The sequence below is a fragment of the Tachypleus tridentatus genome, chromosome 1, assembly GCF_004210375.1.
Source record: "Tachypleus tridentatus isolate NWPU-2018 chromosome 1, ASM421037v1, whole genome shotgun sequence".
Lineage (NCBI taxonomy): Eukaryota > Metazoa > Arthropoda > Merostomata > Xiphosura > Limulidae > Tachypleus > Tachypleus tridentatus.
In genome coordinates, this window is record NC_134825.1 from 87203679 (window position 1) to 87231284 (window position 27606).

Here is a 27606-nt window from a genome sequence, read left to right on the forward strand (position 1 = left end):
ACATGACTTCGGAACTGGTGGTTGTGAAGTTAATCCAAGATTCCTTCTGGCTTTGATGTCTTAACCACTGAGCATGTGCATGGACATGCTGGAAAACAATGTGGTTCAAAAATGTGTGATACCAATGAAAAGTAGTCCAGGCCCATTTTTGAACCTTCCATGTCATGTGGCAGATAGGATTCCACTACGGACAAGAATATTGTGGAAAATGTGTCGTGATTTTAGGAATACATTGAGCAAGATCAAGTTCTGCGAGAGCAGTGAAAGAGGGCCAGTTGGCTTGATCCAGCTTCCAACAGGGCATATGGGTCAGATGGCATTGACCATGACCAGTCTCTCTCAAATGTATAAGAAAATGATCACTCCCTCATGGGTTATTGCCAACCCTCTATGAAAAGTAGGAAAATAGTGAAGGGGAGCAAATTGAGAGATCAATAGCAGTAAAGGACTGAGCAGGTGCATGAAAATAAGTTTAAGAACCATCATTGAAAACAGAAAGGTTTTGATCAAGGAGCATACACTACAGAGTGAATTGTGGGAAAAAAATAGGCAATAAGAATCCTGTATGAGGATTTATATTGATTGGTTCACCTCGAAACCAGCCTGTAAGGGTAAGGTGAGAACACTTAATGGAAAACTGATCAGTAATGAGACATCTCACTCTGTTGTATGTGTCTTTTAACACCTTTTACACCAGCATAACACCACCACCTTATTCTGAAATGAATGGTATAATCATCTATGTTGAACCCATCTAATTGGACACGTTCATGGTTAAAACATCAGTGGCTTAAAAGCCGTAAGGTCTCCACTGGAATAACAGGGGGAAAAGAACACTAGTGTGTGTGCTTGAACTGCAATACCCGAGATATTACAATGGGTGATCATGATATCCTATTTTTAAAAGCAGACTATGCAGTTTTATTTAATCAAGGAATGGTAGGTATGGACAGCTATTCCCTGCTGCTTAACCCTTGCTGTTCATAGATTGTGCAGTCCTGGATTGGCCTATTTATAAAGCATATATTACAAAGTCAGCACTTCCCCAGAGGGGATTATGTCCATTAGAGTCCCCCAGGATTAAAAAGGGAGATGGCAACTGTTCAATGAGAGCATCAAAGTTTGATTGATCATATGTCTCTCCACATGATAGGTAGAGAGAACAAACAGTGATGGTATGACCAAAGGAAACATGGATGACTACGTATAGCCTCCGAGGGTGTGTTGAGTGGCAAAGACAGGGTGGGTACATGCTGGTCAACCAACAGCACCACCCCTCCATGCACTTGTCCATCACACACAGCCTGTCATTTGTATACAAAGAAAATTGCCAAAAGGTGACTATATTGGCAAGTTTCAGAAACGTTTCCTGCAAGGAAAGACATACAGGATGGTAGGAAGCAATTAGTGCTTTAATGTCATCCAGATTAGAACATAAACCTCGAGAAATCCACTGTATCAAGGTGGACATTTTTATTTATGTGTAGGCGAATTAGGTGGAGAGCCCTTCTGCTTATGACCCCATCTTTTTTCCTTATTTGAGGGATGTCTGTCAACCTCCATGGCTCCTTCCCTGGGTCAATTGGGCAGGTCTTTGTTGTTAGAAAAGGATTTCAGTGACTGAGGGTATGAACGAGTGATCATTTTGAATCTTGGGGTGGAAGGAGAAGATGTACCCGAGGAAATACCTGCACCTGGAACCAAAGGAAGTGGATCTTGGGGTTTGCTGGAATGAATGTTATGGAAAGAGATGGGTGTTGACATTGATTCATCAATTTTTTTAACCATAGAGGTCAAAAGGCTTTTAATATGGTTTGAGAATAATTCTTTTGAAGGCACAGAGAGATCTGTCTGCACTTCAACTGTAGCAGTGGAACAAAGTGCAGCAGCACATGACTCTGATGAAGTGGTGGACAGCAACTTTCGAACCTCGGGGTAAGTGGTATTTTGAATCATCTTCAAACAGTGCACCTCTTTTTATTCCAAAAAGGGCAAGAATGAAAGTAGGATGGATGAGAGCCATTGCAGTTGATGCAACGAGGGTCCGTTTTAGACTCATAGTCATCATGGTCCTTGCCATCGCAAAAGTACACATCAAGGGACCACGACATGATGTTTTTGAGCAACTGAACCACTGACACTGGAAACATCAGAGAGGGTTTGGAATGTATGACCATATCCTGCAATTAAGATAACCTGCCTTGATGGTGGCAGGTGGGCATGGTGATATAAAAATATCAGAATGAGGACACTGGTCAGCATCGTAATTCAATCTTTGTGAGTGGAGATACACCTCACTGCAGAAACCAGGGAGAATCTCTAAATTGGGGATGTTCAACTCCCTCTCAACAATAACTCCTTGTGATGAATTCAAAGTAGGATGAGGTGTAACCTCAATAGGTTTTGAATGTAAGAGGAGTTCACTGTGTTGAGATGTAGATGTTTTCACCAACATGTCACCAAAGCAAAGCTTTATGACTGACTTTGGAGAGCCAACAAGTCCCTCTAGACCCTTCTGAAGAAAAAAAGTGAGACATTTGTCCTAAAGGTTTGTCTGAAAGAGAATGTAGTATAGCAAAATGAGGTAAAGGTGTTACAGATGTTGAAGATTGCTGCTCAAAATCTTCAATACATGATTCTTTACTTATGGTCTGTTTTTTTACTATTTTATTTAAATATGTATTTGGAGGATCCATAATAAAAAAAGAATTTTTCAGTGCCCACTGACACCACCCACCATGGAACCCTACGAGAGGATGCATTACAATGACAAACAAGGGCAATGCAACAATGCCAGGACTTTGTAAGCACTATACTCAAACACCAGCATCAGATACAATGTCCACAACACCTGTTAATAACATCCAACACTGGTACTTGATTGACCCTAACCCAAGTGGACCAGCTGACTGAATCTTTGGGGGCTAATTCAAGACTGCCTGCCTACATGAATTTAAGGCCAAAGTGATACATTAGGTTTGGATCCTCTCCTCCCCTTCACAAGTCACCACATATGGCAAACACAAGGGTAGATGTTTAGATACCAGAGAAGGTAAACTGAAAGAACAGAACCTTTCCCTGGAAGCTACCCTCATCACATACAGGAATCCACACTGATGGGAAAATCAAAAGGAAGGATTGTGTTAAAAACAGCAAATCCAAATCTCTGAATAATCACAATAGTTTGTTATAACAAACAAGCCTATATGTGAGGTAAGGTGCACATCCACATAAAGTAGTGCCAAGTTATTAAATAACCTTATTCACAAGTGAAAATAGTTATTAGAAGGTTTTAGTAAAATTTCTTTATTTATTTAATACATTCTTATATTTGTTACATAAGACATGGGCCCATTCATACTACTATAATTTATTTACTGAGCTACCAATTAGTGCCTTCTACCATAACGGTGGTCCAAATGCTCTTACAAAAGAAGTTTATTTAACTTATTTACCCCCAAATAGCAGTATCTTATTTTTATTTTTCAATTCATTTTTTTTTTTTTTCTTCTTTACTTTGGAGAGCAGTCATTTTCCCATAACTGTCTGCACACAGTGAAGGGCAATATAGATGTCAGACATTGTGGGCTTGAGCAACCACATCTCTATTTCTATATCTATTATTTTTATTTCTTTTTCTCATTCCTTTACTTTATTTTACTTCTTTATGTGAGACTGGCAAGTGGAGGTTAAGACTGATAGATGGTGTATCCTCACTGTTATGTGGGTCCTACATTTTCAGTCACCTGCAAAACATGTAGTACATGTTATATCCCACATTATAGCTTGTACTTTGGGATTCTTTCAATTAGTACAGCTTTATTTTATTTTTATTTCAGCTTGTCTTTTGTTGTTGTTGTTGTTGTTTTTTTTTTTTTTTTATAATGGATATACACACACACACACACAGTGAAAGGGCAAGCATGTTTAGTGTGAAGGGGATTCAAACCTGTAACCCTCAGGTTACCAGTCAAATGCATTATCCACCTGGCCATGCTGGGCCCTATACAATTAATAAAAGCAAAAAAAACAAAATCACTATTTGACTATAGTGTTAGTAGTTGGTTTAATGTCATATTTTGTAGTAACAAAAAAAACAGTGTCAGACTAATATTTCAAATATTCAAACTCATCTTCAAAAATAATACAAGAAAGGCTGCAATAGTTTAACTTTCAAAGAACTTCAAAAATACTAACTTTAATTATGATTTGTACTAAAATGGACAGTAAAAACGCCTACTCAAATACAAGTTAAGGTATCACAACAGAACTCATTAAGGAACATCATGGCAAAGAAACATAACCAATAAATCTAAATAAAACACTAAACAAGAGGGAACACTCAACAGGCATGGCTGTAATTATATTTCAAATTAGTCAAGAGATGGAATAAGAACTAAAATTTGTACTTTCAAAAAGTAGCTCAGAGCCATTCTGCGAGTTGCTATGCCACCATTAACAATACTAATATATTTGAAAATTCAACTTGATTGATTGATTGATTGATTGATTTAGTGTTTTATGGCACAAAGCAGCTAGGCTATCTGTGCCAAACATCCGGTAAAAAGGTAAAAAATAAATTGAATGTAGTAAAATACATAAAAGGAAATGAAAGTAAAACAAAACAGCATTGAAAAACAGAAAAAGCATAAAACCAATGTTGACACCTAGTCTACAATGTTAAGAGAGAAACCAGAGAAAGAGAAGTTGTAAAGGACTTTCTATAGCATAATGGTAATGATCATAACCAGCCAGGAAGACTAACAGGTAAGTTCAAGAACCACCCTCAGTCACCTGAAGTTGGTCTTTCCAGTCCTGGGTCCAGATTATGTGTCATTAGGGCCAGCACCAAAAGGTAAAATAATAAAACTGTTAAAAGACATGCAGAAAAATTGTAATAACAACTTGCCAGAATGAAAAACAGGTAGTTCAAACTGATAGTTCAAACAGCAGCATTAGTCACCTGGAGTTGGTCTTTCAAGTCCTGGTGTCAAGTTATTTAATGTTCTGGCCATTTTCCAATTTCAAATTGAACTAGAGAGACTGAGACTCTGAAAAGGGAACCACAATTAAAAAGGTGTAATGAATAAAAACACTTAAATGAGATAAAGAGTAATGGCCACTAAAAAACTAAAAACTTTATCAAGGTGGACAGTGTCACCATCACCAATAACACTGTCCAATGTTACGGACAAACCCTGAAACAGAACATGTTTAAAATAGTGCCGTCGTTGAGAGTCTTAACAATGGCAAGAAAGTAAAATGTGGCTGATAGTGATTTGAGTGTTATACAAACTACACACTGGTGGAACAGTTCCAGATAAAAGAAAACGATCAGTTAAGAAACTGTGACCAATGCGTAGTCTAGTTAGAACAAGTTCCTCCTTCTGAACCTTATGGAAGCTAGATGGCCAAAGCCCAATATAGGGTTTTATTTGAAAAAGCTTGTTGTCGCATTGCTCACTCCAAGTGGACTGCCAGCTGGCACAGAGCCAAGCCTTGAATACAGGACCATAGTCCATGTACGGAATAGACACAGTGGTAATAGTGCCAGAGTAGATAGATTTAGCTGCAGTGTCTGCAAGCTCGTTCCCAGAATACCAACATGGCCTGATATCCAGAAAAACTGGATAGAAGTAGATGTTAATGAGAAATGGGCCAGTCAGTTTTGAATATCAGCATGAACAGGGTGTGAGCCAAAATGAAGCGATTCCAGGGCCAGTAAAAAAATAAGTGAATCAGTATAAATAGTGCAGTTGGAGTACTGCTCAGCTTCAATATGATCCAGGGTAAGATATGGTGTACAGTTCAGCAGTGAACACAGAAGCTGTAGAGGGGATTCTGCGCACAACCACCAAACCGCAACAAACCATGGCAGAGCCCACAGAATTACCTGATTTGGAACCATCCGTTTAAATTGGAATGGAATGATTGTTTAAAAGATGTTCAGTAAATAAAAGATGGTACTTCCAATTGGGAGTATCTACCTTTTTCAGATGACTTAAAGAAAGGTCACATTTGGGGGCTGTAATAAGCCATGGTGGGATGAATTGACCAGTGGATTCTGCAATGTTATCCAAGGACAGACCCAATTCATCCAATTGCTCCTGGATGCGAAGGCCAAAAGGAGCAATGGCAGATTGTCTGTTCTGAAAAAGTATGGCCCACTGAGGAAGGAAAACACATTCCCAAGTGGGATGCTTTTGTAAGGAACGAAGTTTCGAAGAATATAGTAAAGACAGTTGCAAACGACAAAGATGCAGTGAAGATTCACTAGATTCTATGTATAAACTTTGAACTGAGGAGGTGCAGAAAGCCCCAGTGCAGAGTCAAAGCCCTTGATAATGAATGGGGTCCTGCATCTTTAAGGCCGAGGGTCTGGCAGAGCCATAGACCATTGATCCATAGTAGAGTTTTGATTGAATAAGAGCATGATATCTTTAACATAGAACATCAATCCGCTCTCCAACTGGCAGTAGAGAGGACACAGAAGATGTTCAGTGCTCTTGTGCGTTTGACCCGTAGCTGGTTTAAATGTGGTATAAAGGTCAGCTTACGGTCAAAGATAAACCCCAAGAACTTGATCTCAGGGACCACTGGCAGTGAAACTTCACTGATACGGAGTTCAGGATCGGGGTGAATACCCCATTGGCAGCAAAAGTGCATGCAAACAGTTTTAGAGAGAGAATAATTAAAGCCGTTTGTCATAGTCCACTTCAGTACACAATTGAGGGCAGTTTGTAGTTGCCAATCGTAAGATCCAACAGATGTACTGCCAGACCAATGAAGGGCCATTTTCAGTTCCACCAGTGTAAAGGGACAATGTAAAGGGATTAGAAAGGGAGACGGCAACTGTTCAACGAGAGCATCAAGGTCTGATGGATCATATGTCTCTCCAGGGTACAGGTAGAGAGAACATAAGCGATGGTATGACCCAAAGAAACACAGATGGCTACGGACTCCAAGGGTGTGTTGAGTAACAAAGACAGGGTAGACACATGCTGATCAATCAATAGTGCCACCCTTTCATGTACTCATCCATCACACAGCCTGTCATTTCTGTACAGAGAAAACTGCCGAATGGTGACTGTATCAGCAGGTTTTAGAAATGTTTCTTGTAAGCAAAGACATACAGGATGGTAGGAAGCAATCAGTGTTTTGATATCATCCACATTAGAACGTAAACCTTGACAGTTCCATTCTATCAAGGTGGCCATTTTTAATGATGGGTAGGCGAAGTGGGTGGAGAACCCTTCTGTTTACGACGTCTTTTTTCCACTGTCCTTATTCAGAGGAGGTATATCATCCTCCATGGATCCTGCCCTGGGTCGATTGGGCAAGTCTTTGCTGTTGGAAGGGAATTCTAGTGACTGAAGATGCGAACGAATAACTGTTTTGCATCTTGGGGTGGGAGAAAAAGATGTATCAGAAAAAATGCCTGTATTTGAAACCAAAGGATGTGAATCTTGGGGTTTGTTGAAATGTATGGGAGGAACAGAGATGGGTGTAGAAGTCAATTCAAACTTTTTAACCATGGAGGTCAAAAGGCTTTTCATTTGTTTGAAAACGATTCTCTTGGAGGCACAGAGAGATCTGTCTGCACTCCCACTGTAGTTGTGGAATGAAGTGTGGCAGCATATGTCCGAGATGGAGTGGCAGACAGCAATTTCTGGGCCTCAGGTTAATTAATGTTATGGGTTGTTTTCAAATGCTGCACCTCTTTTTCCTCCAACCATTTTGGGCAAGAACAACAGTAGGAAGGGTGAGAACCATTGCAGTTGACACAATGTGGGTCTGTGTCACACTCATACTCGTTGCCACCACAACGAGAAGATATCAGGAAACCATAACACAACGTCTTTGAGTGCCCAAACCTCTGACACTGGAAACATAGGAGAGGGTTTGGAGTGTACGGCCGTACCCTGCAATTAAGATAACCTGCCTTGATGGTGGCAGGTGCACGTGATGATGTAAATGTCAAAACGAGGATATTTGTCAACAGTGTAACTCCATTTTGCAAGTAGAGATGTGCCTCACTGCAGAAACTCCTTGAGTGGAGAGACCAGCAAGAATCTCTGACTCAGGGACGTTCTTCATATCCCTCTCAACAATAACTCCTCATGAAGAATTCAAGGTAGCATGAGGGGTAACCTCAATAGGTACATCCCCAATTGCCTTTGAATTCAAGAGGAGTTCACTATGTTGGGATGTGGATGTTTCAACCAATATGTCTCCAGATCGAAGCTTCTTAACTGACTTTGGAAAGCCAGCAAGACCCTCTAGTCCCTTCTGAATAAAAAAGGGGGACATTTGCCCTAAAGGTATTTCTAAAAGAGAATGTAATATAAGAAAATGAGGTATGTGTGTTACAGATGTTGAAGATTGCTGCTCAGAGTCTTCAAGACGTGGTCATTTATCTATTGACTGTTTTTCACTATTTTATTTAAATTTTTTGTAGGAGGATCCATAAGAAAAAAGGAAAATTTCAGTACCCACTGACCCCACCCACCATGAAGCCCTACGAGGGGACGCACTACAATTTCATGCAAGGACATTGCAGCAATGCCAGGGCTTTGTGAGCACTATACCCAAAAACCAGCATCATATACAATGTCCACAACACCCATTGAGAACTTTCAACACTGGAACTTGGTTCACTCTAGCCCAAGTGGACCAGCCGACAGACCCAAGGGGGAAGCCACCCAAAGGCCACTCGTCTACAGGAATTCAAGGCCAAAGTGGTATGTTAGGGTTGGACACCCTCAACCACCAGGATCCTCTCCTCCCCTCCACGGGTCACCATGCACAACAAACACGCAAATGGATGTTTATATCCCAGAGGAGGTAAACTGAAAGAACAGAACCTTCCCTGGGAGGTCCCCTCACCACGCACAGGAATCCACACCAAGGGAAATTCAACTTGAAAGAACATTAAAGTATCAGAACGATAAGTCACAAGCTTCAAACATGAAATAAAGTAATAACCAACCTGTTCACCCAAGTTCACAGCTTGTTGATGTAAAGTCTACAGACACAGCAAAGCTCTTTAAGTCATCTGCAACCTCCTGATGAAAAAAAAAACAAATCAGTACTTAACTGACTGAAACATCAAATTAAAAACAACCTTAGTAAACAAGTATGGAATTATACAGTATATTTGTGGCATTGATATTTTATGAATTCAGTAATTATAGACTTAAGTACAAAAGACAAACGTTTGTACTTATATAAAAAAAAAAAAAAAATTATCATACATCTTCAGTAATTTCAATTTTAAACATTGAGTACAACACCATTGGAGTGATTACTCAGTTTATTTGTCTTGATCAAAGGTACAAGTGATTAAGAAAAAATCACTCTTTAAAAATGTTTTGTCTTAAAATCTACTTCGTCAAAGAGAGCATTTCTTCAGAAGCACGATCATCATACATTTCATTCAAAATCACATCATATTACATACTTAACTTGTTTTTTTGTCAACCTTGTATCAGTTTTTTTCTTTCTTTCTCTCTGTTTCAACACTGACATTGGTGATTTGAATAAAACGCATGTCGAGAGGCTGGATATTTTAAAAATAAATGAATAGGTAATACTCGCAGTAGCTTTATGTTGAGACAAATTTGATATGCTGATTAAAAATGACAAAAAACACTTAACTTTAATTTGGAACAAACACAAAGTGTCTAACTTTCCTCAGTTAAACTCTTGATACCCATCGTGCCCCTCTGGTGACATTTAATTCCTTTTGTTCCTTCTCGCATTAGTTAACTGAATAAAAATTTAGTGAATTACTACATTTTGTATCAAAATGTAAAATTAGGTTTTGTCAACAGCAAAAGAAAAAACAAAAAGACTCAAACAAGTGCTGTATTTCTTGTTTTTCATGTGTATTCTTTATTAGTTATTATAAAAGTAACTAAAATGCAACAATTAGAAACTTTTTAGGTTAGAAGAGGTAAAATAGAGAAAAAATAATAATAATAAAATTTTTCATGAAGTATGCTCACTAGTAACTCATGAATAGCCAGTGTGTTATGCAATTCAATATGGTTAACATAAGCTACATCTGTGCCAAGTAATTCAAAACTTATATTGGAAATATTAGTCATACATGGTTCAAAGGGTAATAAAATAATAAACTATAAGTAGAAATAGATGTATATTTTTACACATTTAAAGCTATTTAGAATCAGTTTCCTGTAACAATTTAAAGTCATTCTAGAAAGAAAAAAAGGTTAAGTTAGTATGTTGTTTTTTTCTTTTTTGATAGGATGTTACAAGGTCAATCAAACTGACTAACCTTGTATAAAATGTCAGCCGAGAGAAAATAAAATATAGTTTTACTAAATAATCATTGGAAATTTATTTGGGAGGTTTTAGAAATTATATAATTAAAACCTGAGAATTTTCAGGTGAAAAATACTTCTAATCTTAACATCAAAATCACTTTGCACTCAGAACAGTCAACACTTAGACTCCATACTTTCATGTAGAAATATTTCATTACAAATACTAATTTTCTGTCTATAACAGACTCTTAATGCTTACTGAAATCTAGCAAAATTTCATGAAGGTACATAAAACATATTAAAAGTTATTGTATGGAAACTACAGAGGTCAATTTGTGTCACAAACTCAGTCAATTCAGTAGCAAGTTAATAAGCTTACAAAAACCATAGTAGATATAATGTCTGAATCAACATGATAAAAATTCATGATAAGAAACCTGAAGCTTTTGAAACAAAACCCAAAGAAAATAAAACAAATACCAGTCCCTTCAAACTGATTTCAAACAAAAAAATGCTGACAAGTCTGTTCAAGGCAATAACAAGGAAAAGACTGAAGTTACCACAAGTGAAAGTGCATAGGGAGAGTTACTACACATGGAGGCTGTGTCACCTAATAGTATAGGGCTTTTGTCTTATGATAACTATCATGTATGAGCACAATTAATGTTAAACAAATTAAATCAGGTGGAAGTTACCTCAAAGCTGGTACCATTCAATATCTTATATAGGCAGATGCTTAAAGAAGATAGCATTTATGTGTACGGAGGTGAGTTATTGTTTTGGAAAGTAGTTTTTAAAATGTAATACCTTTGGTTTTTGCTTTTTTTTTTTTTTTGACAGAACTCTGAGTGTGTCCAGCATCCAAGTGTCAATATCATCTAAATCTGCAAAATACTATTTGGGAAGTGATAATTTATCCAAAAGAATAAAATAATTCAGTAAGTACTATACACAATATATAATGGGCATATAAAAAGTTATATTTAAGTGCTACATGTAAACTAGCCCTTCAGTGATAAAAGTTGTGGTAGTTAAACAAATTAATTGCATATACACAGAAAATATAAATAAATGCACATTTTCCCTTGCATTAATAAAACCAAAAATAAACTGAATGATAAATTCAATTTCCAGAAGTAATATAATAATTTTGTTACTATTATACATTTTAGAAACTTGCACACAGGTAATGTTCCTTAGTTTTGGGTTTTCTGTGGGTTTTGTTGTTTTTTTATAATGTAAAACCTTCTATAACCAAAATATAGGAAACTAATATCCATACCACTCTAAAAAATTTATTAACTAAAATTCCAATACTAAAGACTTTGAAACATCAACATAAACTTGACTCTGACTAGTCCCAAATTAAACTTAAATTAATTCACTATTTGTTAGTACCCAAAACACTACGGTATAAAATTATAACTTGCATCATGTAAGTCACTGATCACTAGAACTGGTATTGTATTTTTAGAAAATAACTAAAGAGATGTGAATGCCTGATGTAGTCCAATTCTTAAAAAAAACCTATTATATGTGTTAAAGATTTAATGATATTCATTCCACATCTGGATAAAGACTTGTCAGTTCTGATGTGTTGACACACATTTTTTCCTTTTTTAATGATGTCTATTAAGTTAAAACTTTAGGAGTATTACAGAACATAGTTCTTATTGAATACTAAAGCAATTATATAGTTTAAATATAATGTTAAATTGTTTTATTATTTTATCAATAACAAACTCAAAGCTTGAAGTTTTTAAAAACACAGTGTAATGTAATTTGAAGCTATGGCTACAAGCCTACTAAAGTTAAGAAGTTACACAAATACCATCATGGTGGCCTGGTATCCAGAAAAACTGGATGGAAGTAGAAGATAAAGAGAAATGGGCCAGTCAGTTTTGAATATCAATGAGAATAGGGCAAAAACTAACATGAAATGATTCCAGGGCCAATAGAAAGCTAAGCAAGGCAGTATAAGTAGTTCAATTTGTATACTGCATAGCTACTATGTGATCCAGGATGATAGTGAACACAAACTAGAAAAGGGATTGTATGTGCAATCACCAAATTACAACAAACCAGGGCAAAGCCCACAGAGTCACCATCTGTATAAATTGAAATGGAAGGATGGTTCGAAAGATGTTCAGCAAATAGAAGATGGTACTTCCAATCAGATGGTTCAAAGAATGGTCACACTTAGGGATGGACTGACTTGTGGAGACAGCAACGTCATTCAAAGACAGACTCAATTCAGCAGACTGCAACTAGATATGAAAGCCAAAAGAAACAATGATAGACTGTCAATTCTGAAAAAGCATAGCCTACTGAGAGAGGAAAACACAACACCAGGTTAGATGCTGTGGGTAGAATCAAAATTTTGAAGTGTACAGTAAAGACAGTTGTAAACAGCAGAAATGTAGAGGAGATTCACGAGACTCAATGTACAAATTCTGGACTAGAGAAGTGTAGAAACCCTCTGCGTAGAGCAGAAGCCCCAGCATCTTCAAGGCCAAGGTTGTGACAGAGCCATAGACTAGAAACCCAATTTCTATCGGATGAGGGCATGACAGATTTTAAGCATAAAACATCAATCACTCCCCAAGAGGTGGAAGAGAAAACACAGATGTTCAGTGCCCTTGTACACTTTATGCATAGCTGCTTGATGTGTGGAATGAAAGTCAACCCCTGATCAAATATAAGCTCAAAGAACTTGCCTCAAAAGCCTCAAAAACACCTTAACTAAAACAGAGCTTCAGATTGAGGTGAATACCCATTGGTGGCAAAATTGCATATAAAGTTTTAGAGAAAGAAAAAGTAAAACCATTTACTGTGGTCCACTTCAGTAAACGACTGAGGGCAGTCTATAGCTGCTGTCCAATAAACCTCATAATTGATGACTGGCACAAGATGTACAAGTCATCAACACAGAGTCCATTTACAACTGAAGAGGGAATTTGTCTTGTAATAGCATTCATCTTTATAATGAAAAGTGTGACACTCAAGACACAACCCTGAGAGACTCCAAGTTCCTATGGGAAATATCAAGAAAGTATCAAACTCATAGGAACTTGGAATTTGTGGTCCATTAAAACATTTTTGATGAAAATGGGCAACTAGACATGCAACCCATATGAATGGAGGTTTCACAGAATGCCATACCTCCACATAGTATCATAATCTTTCTCAAGGTCAAAAGAAACAGAAACAAGACATTGCTTGAGAAAGACTTCCCTGGTTGACATTTCAAGTTGAATCAGGTGGTCCACAGTGGAGTGCTGTCATTGATACTCAGACTGGGTGGGAAAGAGGGGGTTGTTTGATTGAAGGAACCATATAAGACGAGCATTAACCACCCTCTTTAAGATCTCACAGAGACAACTCAAAGCAATTGGACAGTAGTTTGAATGTGTCTTGGGATCCTTCCCCTAGGTTTGGAAAAAGGTTGGACAATATCTTGGTGCCAAGCATAAGGAAAAGCATTCTCCTGCCAGATTCAGTTAAAAACAACCAGGAGAGAGATGGTGCAGCAGCTCGTAGTGAAAATCATCAGGTCCAACTGATGTACTGCCACACCAATGAAGAGCAAAATTGAGTTCCACCTGCATAAAGGGGCAATTACAGTCATACAGACAATCAGCCCAAAAGGGAAGAGAATATCCCCCTGCCCAAGTCTTGGCCTGTACAACTTTGTAACAGGTGATAGAAGAGATGCTAGATTTGTATTTAATCCAAGATTATTTCAGGCTTTGACATCTGACTTGCAAAGCATGTGCACAGGCCCATTGAAAAGCAATGCAGTTTGAAAATGTGGAATACCTACAAAATTTACCCCAGGTCCATTTTTGAACCTTCTATTCCATGTTGCAGGCAGGATTCCACCATGCACTTGGATACTGTGGAGGAAAGTGTCAAGGTTTTAGGAATAGACTCAGCAGCTGCCTGGACAATACAGTCAGTCACTGCTGCTGCTCAGTCATCTTTCAATGGCTTACAGATGATGGCAGGATCAATTTCCAAGAGAGCAGTGAAAGATGGTCAGTTGGCTTGATCCAACTACCTTCAAGGCACATTGGTTGGATAGCATCAACCACAGCCAGTCTCTCTCGAAATGATAGGAAAATAATCACTGCCCTGTGGGTTACTGTCAACACTCCAAAAAAGGTAAAAGAAAAGTGAATGGGAGTAGACAGATAAATAGTAGTAAAAGACTAACTAGGTGCATGAAAATTAGCACATGAACTAGTATTGAAGAAAGAAAGGTTGTGATCCAAGAGCATGCTCTATGGAATGACCTCTCCCATCAATATTAGCACTACCCCAGAGGGGATTATATCCAATAAAATCCCTAAGGATTAAAAAGGGAGACAATAACTGTTCAATGGGAGCATCAGGGTCTGACTGATCATAGGTCTCTTCAGGAGACAGGTAGAGAGAATAAACAGTTAACCTGAAGATGGCCTAAGAAAATCAAAACATTGTTCTGTATTTTATTTTAAAGTTTTAATAACCATACCAGCTGTCTTGAGAATACATTGTCTCTTTAAATGGGTTTCTCGTCACCAGAAAATAGTGATGCTACGACTCAAGGAAATACAAATAGCTACAATCTCTTAGGGTGTTTCGAGTGGCAGACAGTGCGAGCACATGCTGATTAACCAGCAGTGACACCCCTCCATGCACTCCTCCATCACACAACCTGTCATTTCTGTCCAAAGAAAACTGCCAAGAGTGACTGCATCAGCAGGTTTCAGAAACATTTCCTGTAAGGAGACACATACAGGATAAAAATCAATCAAATCCTTAATGTCATCTACATTCAAAAACCCTGACAGTTCCTCCATATGAAAGTGGCCATTTTTATGTGAAGAGCCCTTCTATTTAAAACCACATTTTTTTTCTTTATTGGGTGGAGGTCTGTCAAGCTCTATGGATCATGCCCTGGGTCGAATCAACAAGTCTCTGCCTGTGATTGAAGATTTCAACAACTGAGGGCATGAATAAATAATCTTTTTGCATCTTGGGAGTGGAGAAGAAAATGGACCCGAGGAAATACCCAAAACCAAAGGAAGTGGACTTGGGTAGTCACTAAAAGGAGTGGTTGGGACAAAGATATAAGTAGACATAGACTCATCAACTCTTCTAACCATGAAGGACAAAATACTCTTCAGACATTTTTCCAAACGACTCTGCTGATTGCATTCCCTTTGTGGCAGTGGAAGGGGATGCAGCAGCATATGTCCGAGATGAAGTGGGGGACAATAACGTCTGAGCCTCTGTGTAGGAGACATTGTTTACAAGTCTTCAAGTATTGCATCTCTTTCCCTTCCACCCACTTAGGGCCAAACCTAAAGTAAGAAGGGTGTGAACCACTACAATTGACACAATGTGGTTGCAGTTCGCATTCATAAGCATTGTGGTCTTTGACACCACTATGAGCCCATGTCAAAGAACTATAGCAAGATATCTTCGAGTGATCAAACAACTGACAATGGAAACATTTGAGAGGATTGGAAATGTATGGCCATACCTTACAGTTCAGATAACCTGCCTTGACTGCAGCAGGAGGACACGGTGATGTAAATGTCAGTATCAGAGCATTAGTAGGCATTATAATTTCATCTTTGCAATTGGAGATTTGGAGCACTGCAGAAATGCCTTGGCTGGAAAAACCAGCAAGGATCTCTGACTTGGGAATATTCTTCCAGTCCCTCTCAACAATAACTCCTCTTGAAGAATTCACAGTAACATGGGGAGTAACCTCGGTGGGTACATTCCCAATGCTCTTCGAACTTGGGAGGAGTTTGGTGTGTTATGGTGAAGATGTCTCCTGAGAGCAGCTTCCTTACTGACCTTAGAGAGCCAGCAAGCTCCTCTAATCCCTTTTGAATGAAAAAGGGAGATATCTCCCCTAAAGATTTCTTAAACAATGAATGCAGATTGAGAAGTTGAGGTGTTAAGTCCAACTTTGATAATAACAGAGAGTTGTCCATACATGGTCATTTTACAATAATCTGTTGTTTTTTCTGTTTTTTTATTTTTTTGTTCATGAATGGAGGGCATCAATAATAAAATAAAACCATTTCAGTGCTCACTTTCCCCACCCACCATGAAGCTCTATGAGGAGATGCACTGTAATGCCAAACAAGAACACTGCAGCAGTGCCAGGATTTCATGAGCACTATACTCAAACAACAGCATCAGATACAATGTCCAGAACACCTGTTAAAAATGTCCATACTTTGGAGGTCTTTTCATAGTTTGGAAGGTAGCTGTTGCAGATAGCTGTTGCTAAACACCATTCAGAGTGTCGGCAAAATGTCGATCAGAGAATGCTTCAACTGCCTGTTCAATCCATTGAAGAAGATTTGATGTCAAAATTTCATACTGATTTGCCATGTGGTCATTCTCCATGGCTTTACCAACAACCTGTCACAGTACATCAATAAAACCAAAATTAAATAAAAATACAAAACAACATATAAACATGTGTACAAATTATAATAATATTACCAAACTTTTTAACAATATTCACATTTGAATCTGTACCAACTATGCTTAAGATTATGACAAATCATTATGATATTTCAAAAACATTGTATGAGTGGTGCAACTAAATATTAACACTGAACAATTAACAATAAAAGATAAAGAAATGTCCACAATCATATAAAAATTAGGCACCTTTCCAACACTATTGCATCATACAGTCTCTGCTTTCATTTCAGAAAAGTAGTGATAAAAGGTTACAACATAAATAATGATAGACTTTTCTGATACTCTTCATAGTCTAGTGGTTAGCTGAAAGGTGACTTTTGCTTTTTTCAACATGAAATATACAACTCATTGATTAAGCTTAAAATTTCATTAACGATATGCACTTAAACTATATAGATTACGTTACTCCACCTGCCACATAAAGTGTATTTGTCCACTTGTTATCATGCACAGAAAGTTCTAGTTTCACTAATGGATCAGTATCAGTAAACCTTAAATAAAAGCAGGGCACTGTTGCATAAATTACACAGTGATTTTTATAATCCATGGAACAAAAATACTTACCTTCTGGATCAAGCAATCTAGTAAGGCCTAATTTCTCTTCAGCTACATTAAAAGCATTGTTGAGGTTGCAAACTGCATTAGATTTAAGAAGTATTTCATACTGTATCAAGTCAGGTCTAAAGAAAAACAAAACCTACTATTTTAAAAATCTAACTTATTTTGTTAGAATAAAAGTTAACATTTGAAAAATATAAACAGTACACTGCTGAAGGATAATTAAGCTCTAATGAAAAGAAAAATTCGTTATTACTGATCAGGCTTTTACTCAGTGACTCATCCAGTCTTTTGAATTGGTAGTTTTTAAAAACAGGCAAAAATATAAAAATAATTTAAGTGCGACCAAAATGCTCATCAGTGATGCGAAAATATCTATCTTTTACCATTCTGTCATTTCTTTGTGTATTATTGTATATTGATGTCAACCTTTATCACCATTGTAGGTGCTTCAATATTCATGATACCAAATAGTATAATGACCATGATTAAGTTGCATATTAACTTCAAATTTGAATTGAAATTGAACTTTATTTCTGGAACAATTGTGAATGATAATTTTTGAATAAGAACTTCAACCCATGTCACTAAAATCCCACCTTTTTCATTCTTGCAGTGCCAATACTTAAATATAATACTTTAAACAAACTTATCAAATTATATCAAGATCTGGCTTTAAAAAAATTCTTATAATGCAACTTATTTCAGTAATTTTTTTAAGCATGAAATTTCCAATATTTTATTGTTTGCACAATTTGTTAAAACATTAAAAATTATTCTTTTTCATCTTACAATTTAAAATTTCTTTTTTCATTGATAGAAAGTTCCATTTTATATATTCAGATACTTTGAAATACATGGATATTTATCAACACAATTCTTTTGATATGTTATTTTACAATTACAGCAGTCATCATTATGGCTAAAAAGCATAAAAAGGACAGATTTATTGGAATCCTTTGTCCTTATCTTCTAAAATGACATCATCATTGTCTTGGTCCATCTTGGTAACAACATTTTTGCCAATAATACTCTTTGTAGAGATAATTTATATCTAACAAATATAACTTCTTTTCAATAAAGCATAAACTACCTTGTTTACGTATGTTGTTTGCTTACGATAATATTCAATAAATAAGAAGAATTAAAGATATAGAAATTTTTGCCATTGCCTAATGGTCAGTTAATTAGAATAAGGTAAAAACAAGTAAATATTTAAAATTTCCCTTTTAGTATATTTTTTGAACCAAAACAAAAAATATGATGATATGCAACTGAAGTCTCAAAATATAAAATTGTTGATTTTATTATTTCACTTGCTAAACATATAGGAAAGTCAGAATTAATGTATGTAAAAGCTGTTAAATTTTTATTAAATAATTATTAGAAATGATCCAGAATGCATTTCATTGCATTTAACAGGTTAAAATTTGTAAAACTTAAAAATATAAAACAGACCTTAGCGGTTTATCAGTTACTTTTTCATCAACACAATGTTGAAGGTATATTAATAATTTGGCATCATGATAAAGAAAATCTAATCATGAACCACTAATAAATTACCATGAAATTAATAAAAAAAAAACCAAGATCTAGTCAAAAATTTAAGTTAATGCTTTGAAGAGGCCAAGTAAAAGCCTACAATGAGCACTTACCTGCATTTTTTTTAACTGGTTTATTCATTACAAATTATATCACTTTATATACAGATCACAGTCAAAAATGTAGTCATATGTTAAATGAGTGATATTATCACAGTATTGCTTCTACTGCCAATACAAAATGTATATCTATCTTTAATGCTGTATTCAATTGTTAGTTTCATTTCAAACTTTACATGATATTGCAAAATAACTTGTGAAGGAATTTTACATTCATAACTGTGTTGTAACATAGCATGAACAAATTTATATGTTACTAAAGGCCAAAAATAATCAGTAAAAATATTTTTTTGAGGGACATAAGTAAAAGTACATCCTAACATTTCACATTTAGGAAAATCAAAACACAGATATTTATTTTGAGCAATGTCTTAAATATCCATGTTAATTTTCATGTAAATCTATTGCTTCAGTGCTCAGAAAGACCAAAGCCCCAACATGGTAGCTCAGTTCTGATCACTTCAAAAATCTGAATTTAAGTTATTGTTCTAAATGACTCAATACACACCAATTCCAATGTTAAAGTAAACTAGTCTAGCTAAACTGAATGCCCCCCCTCCAAACCACGTTCTATAACACAATCTTATATTTACCTTCTTTAATATTCTGTTAAAATAAAAAAAGCTACAAGCAAATTTTCGAATTGGTTTGTACAAACTGTGGGGGAAAACAAAAAAATCAAGTAAACATTGAAACAACTGAGAATTACTAGTAAAACAAAGTTGACATACTGTTCATAAGAAAAATTATAAGAAAAAATGAAATATTCTAGTTTATTGTACAAAAAACTAGAAATATTAAATCCTCTAACAGTAGAAATATCACCCTTTTTGTCCTAGAAATCTAAATTATATCTGTCTTTGCAAAGGTCGGATAAGCAACAGAAACGTAGACAAACGTAGAATACAAAGACAATTACTTCAAATGATTTTTGATAAAAATATCTTTCATTAAATATGGTTTTTACCAAACTATAGATGTAATTAATACTTATACAAATACATTTCAATGACATAAAATTTAAACTAGAATCTTTAGCTGTGTTTGTGGATCAGAGCATTGAAAGCCAGCCCATTTCTCCAACTGGTGGTAAAGTTACAAATATTAGCATTAAGATAGCCAGCTCTTTTCGTATGACACCACAACAATAAGGCATCTTTGGCTGAATTGGTTTCTTGACTGTCAACTTGTTCAATAGTAATATCTTGAATCTATAAAAAATAATTAATAAACTCAGAAATCCCCAAATAAAGATATCTGGGCACTTTTTTAAAACCTGAAATTTTAACTTAGTGATAGCTAAGTTACTTCTTTTTATATTGTATAATATGAAAAAAGGGCAGAACAAAGCTCACTAACAACTTATATGTACAGTTTATAACAATAAAATAAAAACATAGACAAAAGATTTCCATAAAGCTACATTTACCTTACCTAAAAAATATTTCAAATACATTAGATGGTACAATGCTTAAAATAATGTTAATGGTAAAAGACAAACTTTTGTTCTAAGCTCTTAATATGGTTTATTATTATTTTTTACAATCAATATAAAGGTTCAGGAAACCAGTAACATATATATAAAATACAATTGATACTTTGCATATGAAGTAAAAACATTTTATATGCATTACAAACATAATATAACATTGTCATTACATTCTTATTCTATATCTAAAAAACCTTATGCTGATGTTTTCAAGTTATACAATATTTAAGACTGAATTTGAACACACAAGCTAATTAACTAGCTGAAAAATTTAATAGCTTTTCACACAACTAAAAAAAAGTTTCACGTGAAAATGCAGAATAATGGTCCAGATAAGACCAAGTGTCAGCCTAGGGATTCCATCTACAATATCATGTGATCCAAGATTTTCAAGGTGAACTTTTTTGGTCCCTAAGGAATTGGAGGGTCTTGTTAACATTTTCTAGAGAATGAATTTTAATTTTTCCCTTTGTAGGTCAAGGCTGAAATGGTACCAGGAAATAAAATGTAAAGAACATCTTCCTAGTCAGCAAAGTATGCATTAACTGCAACCCACTTAAAATGTTTATTGTTTTCTGCTTCCAATTTCTAAAACATCTAATATTTTAATTGTTAAAAATAAATGTACCAAAAAGGATAGCATTGTTTTTTTATTTTGAATAATAATAGGTTCCAAAGTTACTGATGATATTTCACAATAAACATTACACCTGTATAAATGGCCTTCAAAATGTTAATATTTCCCCTATCTGAAAGTATTTGTCAAATAGATACTCACCTCTCCACAGAACAAATACCTATTACCTCATTCCACTAGTGAAAAAAAATTTGTGCTTATCTGCCAAGCCTCAAATAAAACTTTCACCCCTACACATAATAACATATGTGCTAGTCTGTGGTGTAATCTGCATTATAATATAGACCTCCAACAATAAAAGTGCAATACATCCTCCTCCACATGCAGTAGACTCCATTAGCACATTATGCATTAATAAAGGCAACAGGAACAAAATGCAAGCAGAAATATTGGGTGGGAAGATCTGTGAAGTGATATCTATTAGAAATACATTTTCACAAAACAAAAATGTTAATGTGAAAAATGCTACTCACCTCTCTATCCAAATAAAAGTAGAATCTCACAATGACAAAATAGTGAAAAAACTAATGCAGATAAAGAAATTAAAAACAGAGCTCTTTTCTGATAACATAGCACCAGAAAGAAAATTTATAAACATAGTCACTCACTAGAATGAGGGAGGATTTAGTGGAGCATCACTTGGTGGGATATTACATCCATCTAATGCAGAAAATACTCAATAGATACAGTGAGCAAAAGGTACATTTAAAATAACTTTTTGCATAGTGCTGAAGTGTCACATAGATGGGCATAATTAAAGACTGTTCAATTAGCCTGTATATTGCAGATTATCAGCAGAATGTGTATGTGCAGTATGGCTAGGACAAAAAGTTAAGTCATACAGTACTGGAGAAATACTTACCAGAATAAGCAGGTGCAGAGGGAACACATGCTTCTTGAGAAGAATACAAGACCCATCCAACTAGCACAACCAATGAGAATAGGGTGGTTTTAGTGTAGGGGGCAGTCTGGACAACACTTCCAGGTAAACATCATAGCCTTACTTTGATCAAGAGGCACATCCACTCAGTCTCACACTAGTAGGATTACACCAATCCAAACGAAAATCACTATATCAATCTCCTCAAAAACTTGAAGTTAGGAAAGTAAAAGTTCTCCTTTTACTTCATTAAAAGAGAAAAAGAGGGAAGAATTTGCTTAGAAGAAAATGTTTGAGAGGTACTTGATCGAAAAAGGAATCATCACATCTGAAGATAGTTGCACAGTGATAGTTATTACCATTCATATGAACAGCAGTCACTTAACACTGTTTGCTATCCTTTACTCAACTCAAGTTTTGGAAAAGAGAAGTATTTCCTGTGAAGCATCACGAGTCATGGTAGCCTCCATTGTCTCCAAAATATAGAGATACAAATATAATTAGGTGGTTATGGGAACTGCAAAAAAAAAAAAAGGAATGAATAACTGCCCTCTTTGGAACATCTGTGAAGATTGGAGACTGATAACTGAAGAGTGGCAAAAACCAGAAAAAGTGGAATTTGCTATGTGGTGTAAATAATGTAGCATAATTGTTTTGAAGGTTGTATACATCCCACTGTAATACTTCATCCATAGGACATCAGTAGCTACAGGGAAGAGAAGCCAGGCAATGACAAACTTGATGGGAGGTGATATAAAAAAGTTAGCTGATTGAATTGTTTAACTCAATCAGTCAAAGTAGAAAGATACAAGTTACAAGAGGAAGAGGAATCCCATGGTAAGAAAAAACTATGTTGAATGACTCAAAAAGAAGCAATATGAGCAAGATAAAGAAATGTCCTTACAGGGTAAAAAAAACAACAAAGTTAACTGAGATAAGAATAATTATATTGAAAAGGTAGGAAAAGTGACTGGAGAAAACATCTGATCACCCTCCCAGGAAATCCCAGTCTCACATAGAAAGGAACAGAAAATTCATTTATCTATGTGGTAGTGTACAAGAGGCATACAAAACAAAAATATTCGAGTTACATTTCGCACAAACAAGAAGTAGAATAAAATATATCTTACAAGAATGATTGTACAAGGAATAGGTGACTGAAGATGTGAATGGGAAGCATTTCAGAGCTTAGAAAACTAAACAGAGGTTCCAGTCTGAAAAAGTAACCAGATGAGAATGGCAACTAATATAAATGGCCCAGAAAAAAATCTGTAAAAAAGGGAAGGGACAGAGAGTTTGTTGACAAAGCCATAATGTGGATAAACTGAAAGAAGCAATGAACGGACAGACAAATTGAAATATGTAGAAAAACATCCAAGACAATGATCTGGGAGTAAAATCTTAGAGTGAGTCAAGGAACTGTTGCATAGACAAGATGGATAACTAGAGGAGGAAGACAGTGGAAGGTCTGGGAAAATGCCAATGTGACTCATTGATCTTCTGCAAAAAGAATTCACATGTATATAAAATGAGTTAAGCTTCCACTTGACCAAAGCTGAGGGGTGGCTTCAGAAACAAGTCACCTCCAAAACCAGCAATAAAAATTCATCTAAAAAGATGAAGGTTGGAAAGTAATAATAGGATGAAGAGCAAGAAAGAGGATGAACTTACAATACTCATTAGGAATGAAACCTTTTAGAATACCCTGGTCTGAGAAAAGTACAAAAACCAAAGCAAGCAAAGATGACTGATGACCAACTGTATCTGCTCAACATTCTAAAGTATAAGGAACTCTCTCCAAAGCCTCATCTTAAAGAAAAAGGTACAACAAAGATATCCCTGAGATAAGATAATAGGAAGCAAAATCCAGAAAAAGAGAGGAAGATCCCACACTAGAATAACAGATTCAAGGAAAGTAGAATAATCTCAATCATCTCAAGAAGTGAGAGGACATGGGAGCTAGGAAATTACAGGAAAGGTACAATAAAAATTATTGGTATGCACAGGAATATAAAGAATAGGGAGAGAGCAAAGATAGCAAGAAGGAGGAGGCAACAAGATAGTCAAAGATTCAGTATAAACAATGTAAAAATGGAAAGAATGCCAGCCTGTGTAACCAATGTGGGAAAGAACAAATGTGGAATTACCTGGTTCTTGTTGGAAAAAAAGAAGCAGAAACAAACAAACATGGTTAAAACTTAAATATGAAATAGGCTCAACTGAAGCAGAAGGTTGGAATTTCTGAGAACATACAATGGCAGTAACATCACTGACCAAAGTACCATCAGTCCATTGGAAAAAAGACAACTCCTATTGAGAAGTATTTGTACCTCAGGATGTACCATAAACATGAAAATGCAAATTCGTAATCCAACAAACAACCCACAAAACCATTTACACTTTCTTCCTTGTTATTAATGTACAACAAAGAATATTTTGTCTGTGTGTGAAATCAAGAGGCAATATGTCGAATAATCTCTTAACTCAAACTAAAATAATAAGCACAATGTAAAAAAATCCTGTATTTCTGGGAAAAAAAAAAGTTTCTTAAACAAGCAAGACTGAAGAAAACAACAAATTATTATTAATGTACGTGTTGCTTATAGGGTGTACTGTGCACAGAGGTTGTATCACCATAATACAGGCAAGTGCTTTAGTATAATACCGGTTGCAACATAGACTGGTGCAGTAAACTTTAATGTGTGTCAGAGTGGAAGTTTCATTCAAGGTTTAATACATGTATAAGACTCTTCACCAGTGACACGAGGTAATAGATATACATCTTGTATGTAGAGATAAGTAGTATTTATAAAAATGGGCATCTTTTATTGTCTACCATGCTTCTTCTTCTGTGATACATTGCATTTAACTTGAAATTTAAATGTAACATAACACTAATATATGCACTGCTCACACAAAATGAAGTTTGTCACTTTCATTTGATCTTTATTTCACTTATAAAATCAAAGAAGTATTTTTTAGGTCTGATATATTTGTTTTTACCTTCTTCACTAAAAGAAGGCATGTTGTTTACCTTTCGACTGTGAATATATTAAAAGATTATTGATCCATTCAGTAATATAATTGCAAATATTCTGAAGTAAATCTTTACCCAACCATACACTGACACAAAATCATTAAAACTACAAGAATCATAAATGGATGATAAACAGTTTGTATATAGAACTTGTTTAAAACCAGGAAGGGTATACTTCATATAAGCAAAAAGGCACATGCCTATACATTTTTTTAAAAAAAGAAATATTATTAATTAATAGAGAAAGTTGTATGAAAAGAACTTTGAAATGAGCCCCACCACAAACCTTCCTGGCTTACAAACAAACTGAGATGTATTAATGACAGTTTCCCTTTCACTGCTCTATGTAAAAACTAAAATTCAATATATGAAAGTAAATTATAAAATTACATGATCTTAAAAACTGGCTGTGATGTGTGAAAACTCAGTAATATCTAGCATGTAGTCAAAGCTATTAAAAACTAGAACACAAAAAAAATTTAAATTTCTATTTTTATCAATTCTTCATAATTCATTTATACACTTCTTAAAGTAATTTGAAAAGTAGAGCTTAGAACATTAAATCTTACAAGAAGCTCTCCTGAAAGGATCTCCAACAATTTCATCAACATCCTTCTATCTCTCATGTCAGTTTACAAGTCAATAATCTTACAATTAGCCCATACTAAATGAGAGTTTACCCATTTGTAGAATGTTTTTTTCTAAACTGTTTCTCTTTCATATAAGTGTTGGATGATAAATGTGAACATATATGAAATGTATAACCAATCTACTTAAATTAATCTCCTTTATAAGAAATAATAACAATAATAATTCATTGTATTATGCAAAACTGATAAAAAGTTTAACAAATACTTTTGTAGTAAACAGTAATGAAACAGAAAATTCAGCAAAACATCACTATTTAAAATAAATCGTGTGAAACAAAACTGCTTTTACTTTCTACAACTATCTTAGAGTTAAATTAATATCCCTGCTCTTAGTAGTATGAAAATGAACCAAAACAACTTCTGCCAAAACCATAATGTGTTCAAAACTTACAGTCCACAGTCTGCCTTTTCTTCTGTTGCCCACAAGATAAATTAGTATAAACAGTTACAGCAACCAGCTTCTAAAGTTTTAAAAATAACAATGTTATGATCAACTTTGAAAAATAATTAAAGTATCTTGGATCAAAATGATGCACATTTGTAAAGAGCATGCTCCTACGATTCAGTTTCTTGAATTAACTACAATATTACATATCCTAATCAATCAACAAGTGGATATTAAAATTAACATTTGTGAAATTCATAGATTTTCCCCTACATATTAAATATTTCACTTTTCATGAAAAAAACAAAACATAAGAAATTATACCAGGAAATGTTTTGATTTGTGATCTTTCAAAGAGTCGTGAAAAGTTGTTTCCTCCATCATACAGATCATGTTGCAAAGGGTCCCATCGAACCCCTACTGCAATATCAGTTGTCATGATGCAGACTATTGCCTTCTGTTAAGATCCAAATAATTAATACAATACCTTAATATGCAGCATTAAAAATAATATTATTAGTAAACAAAAAAATTTGATTTTCCTTGCAATGTTCATATATAATGCAATAAAAGAGTAATCATTGAACATTAAATCTTTTTTACATCATGTAATTATTATTCTTTTGTCTCTGTAATAGGGAAAATTTAGTTACCTAAACAACATCTCTGACAGAAAAAAAAAAATCCTTTGTGTAAACCATTTGTTATACATGCATATATATATACTTGACAAGTTGTGAACCAAACAAAACAAATAAAAACCCTGATGCAAGTTTCTTTTTCATAATGAAAGTCTTGCTTTTAAACATTCTTCCAAAAATGTTGTCTACAACATAAAACAAGCAGAATATTCATTTATTTTATAAATAGTAAAACTCATTAGATGAGTTTTTCTTTCTTTCTCATGCTCATATCATTAAAGAGTAAACTAATGATTTTTATATGCAAAAACGGCTCGTTTGGGTTGAGAAAATATTTTACATAGAAGAGCGAACAACGTTTCGACCTTCTTCGGTCATCGTCAGGTTCACAAAGAAAGAGGTAACTGACCGGAAGCTGACCACATGTTTGAAAGTGGTTGTGCAACTGAGTGTCGGAACGTAGAGGGCGGTGTTAGATGTTTGAATATATAATTTTATTTACTTTATTATATTAATATAGGTATAAAGGCGTTCCATTATATTGGTTTATTTTGGGTTTAAGTTGTTGTATAAGTAAGGCTTCTTTAATTTTGCGTTTGTTTATGTTCGTTTCTTTATTTAGTATTTGAGTGTTTTCTATGGTTATGTTGTTTATTTGACTTGCAGTGTTCGAAAACGTGTGAAGGTGGCTTTTTATGTTCTTTGAATCTGGTTTCCATTTTTCTACTTGTTTCTCCAATATAGAAGCCGTGGCAGTTATGGATGTAATGCTGTGTTAATTGCTTGTGTTTCAACTTGTGTCATAAAAATATTGGCTAGAACTGGTGATACTGGGTTGCCCATGCTTAGGCCATTTGTTTGTATATAGTTTTGGTTGTTAT

At 35.1% G+C, this 27606-nt stretch overlaps 1 long non-coding RNA gene across 5 annotated transcripts in view; it reads right to left on the bottom strand.

Moving 5' to 3' along the window:
- Window positions 1–27157, bottom strand: part of LOC143254871 (uncharacterized) — a 36133-nt gene extending 8976 nt beyond the window's left edge. For 2 of the 5 annotated variants that reach the window (XR_013030369.1, XR_013030366.1), the window contains exons 1-6: window positions 27066–27157; window positions 26409–26541; window positions 26091–26160; window positions 17352–17467; window positions 16531–16718; window positions 8990–9065 (exon numbers count right to left, since the gene is read on the bottom strand). This is a non-coding gene — a long non-coding RNA (uncharacterized LOC143254871). The remainder of the gene's footprint in view (window positions 1–8989; window positions 9066–16530; window positions 16719–17351; window positions 17468–26090; window positions 26161–26408; window positions 26542–27065) is intronic. The other 3 variants (XR_013030367.1, XR_013030364.1, XR_013030365.1) reach the window with 2 other exon arrangements.
- Window positions 27158–27606: the final 449 nt, after the last annotated feature.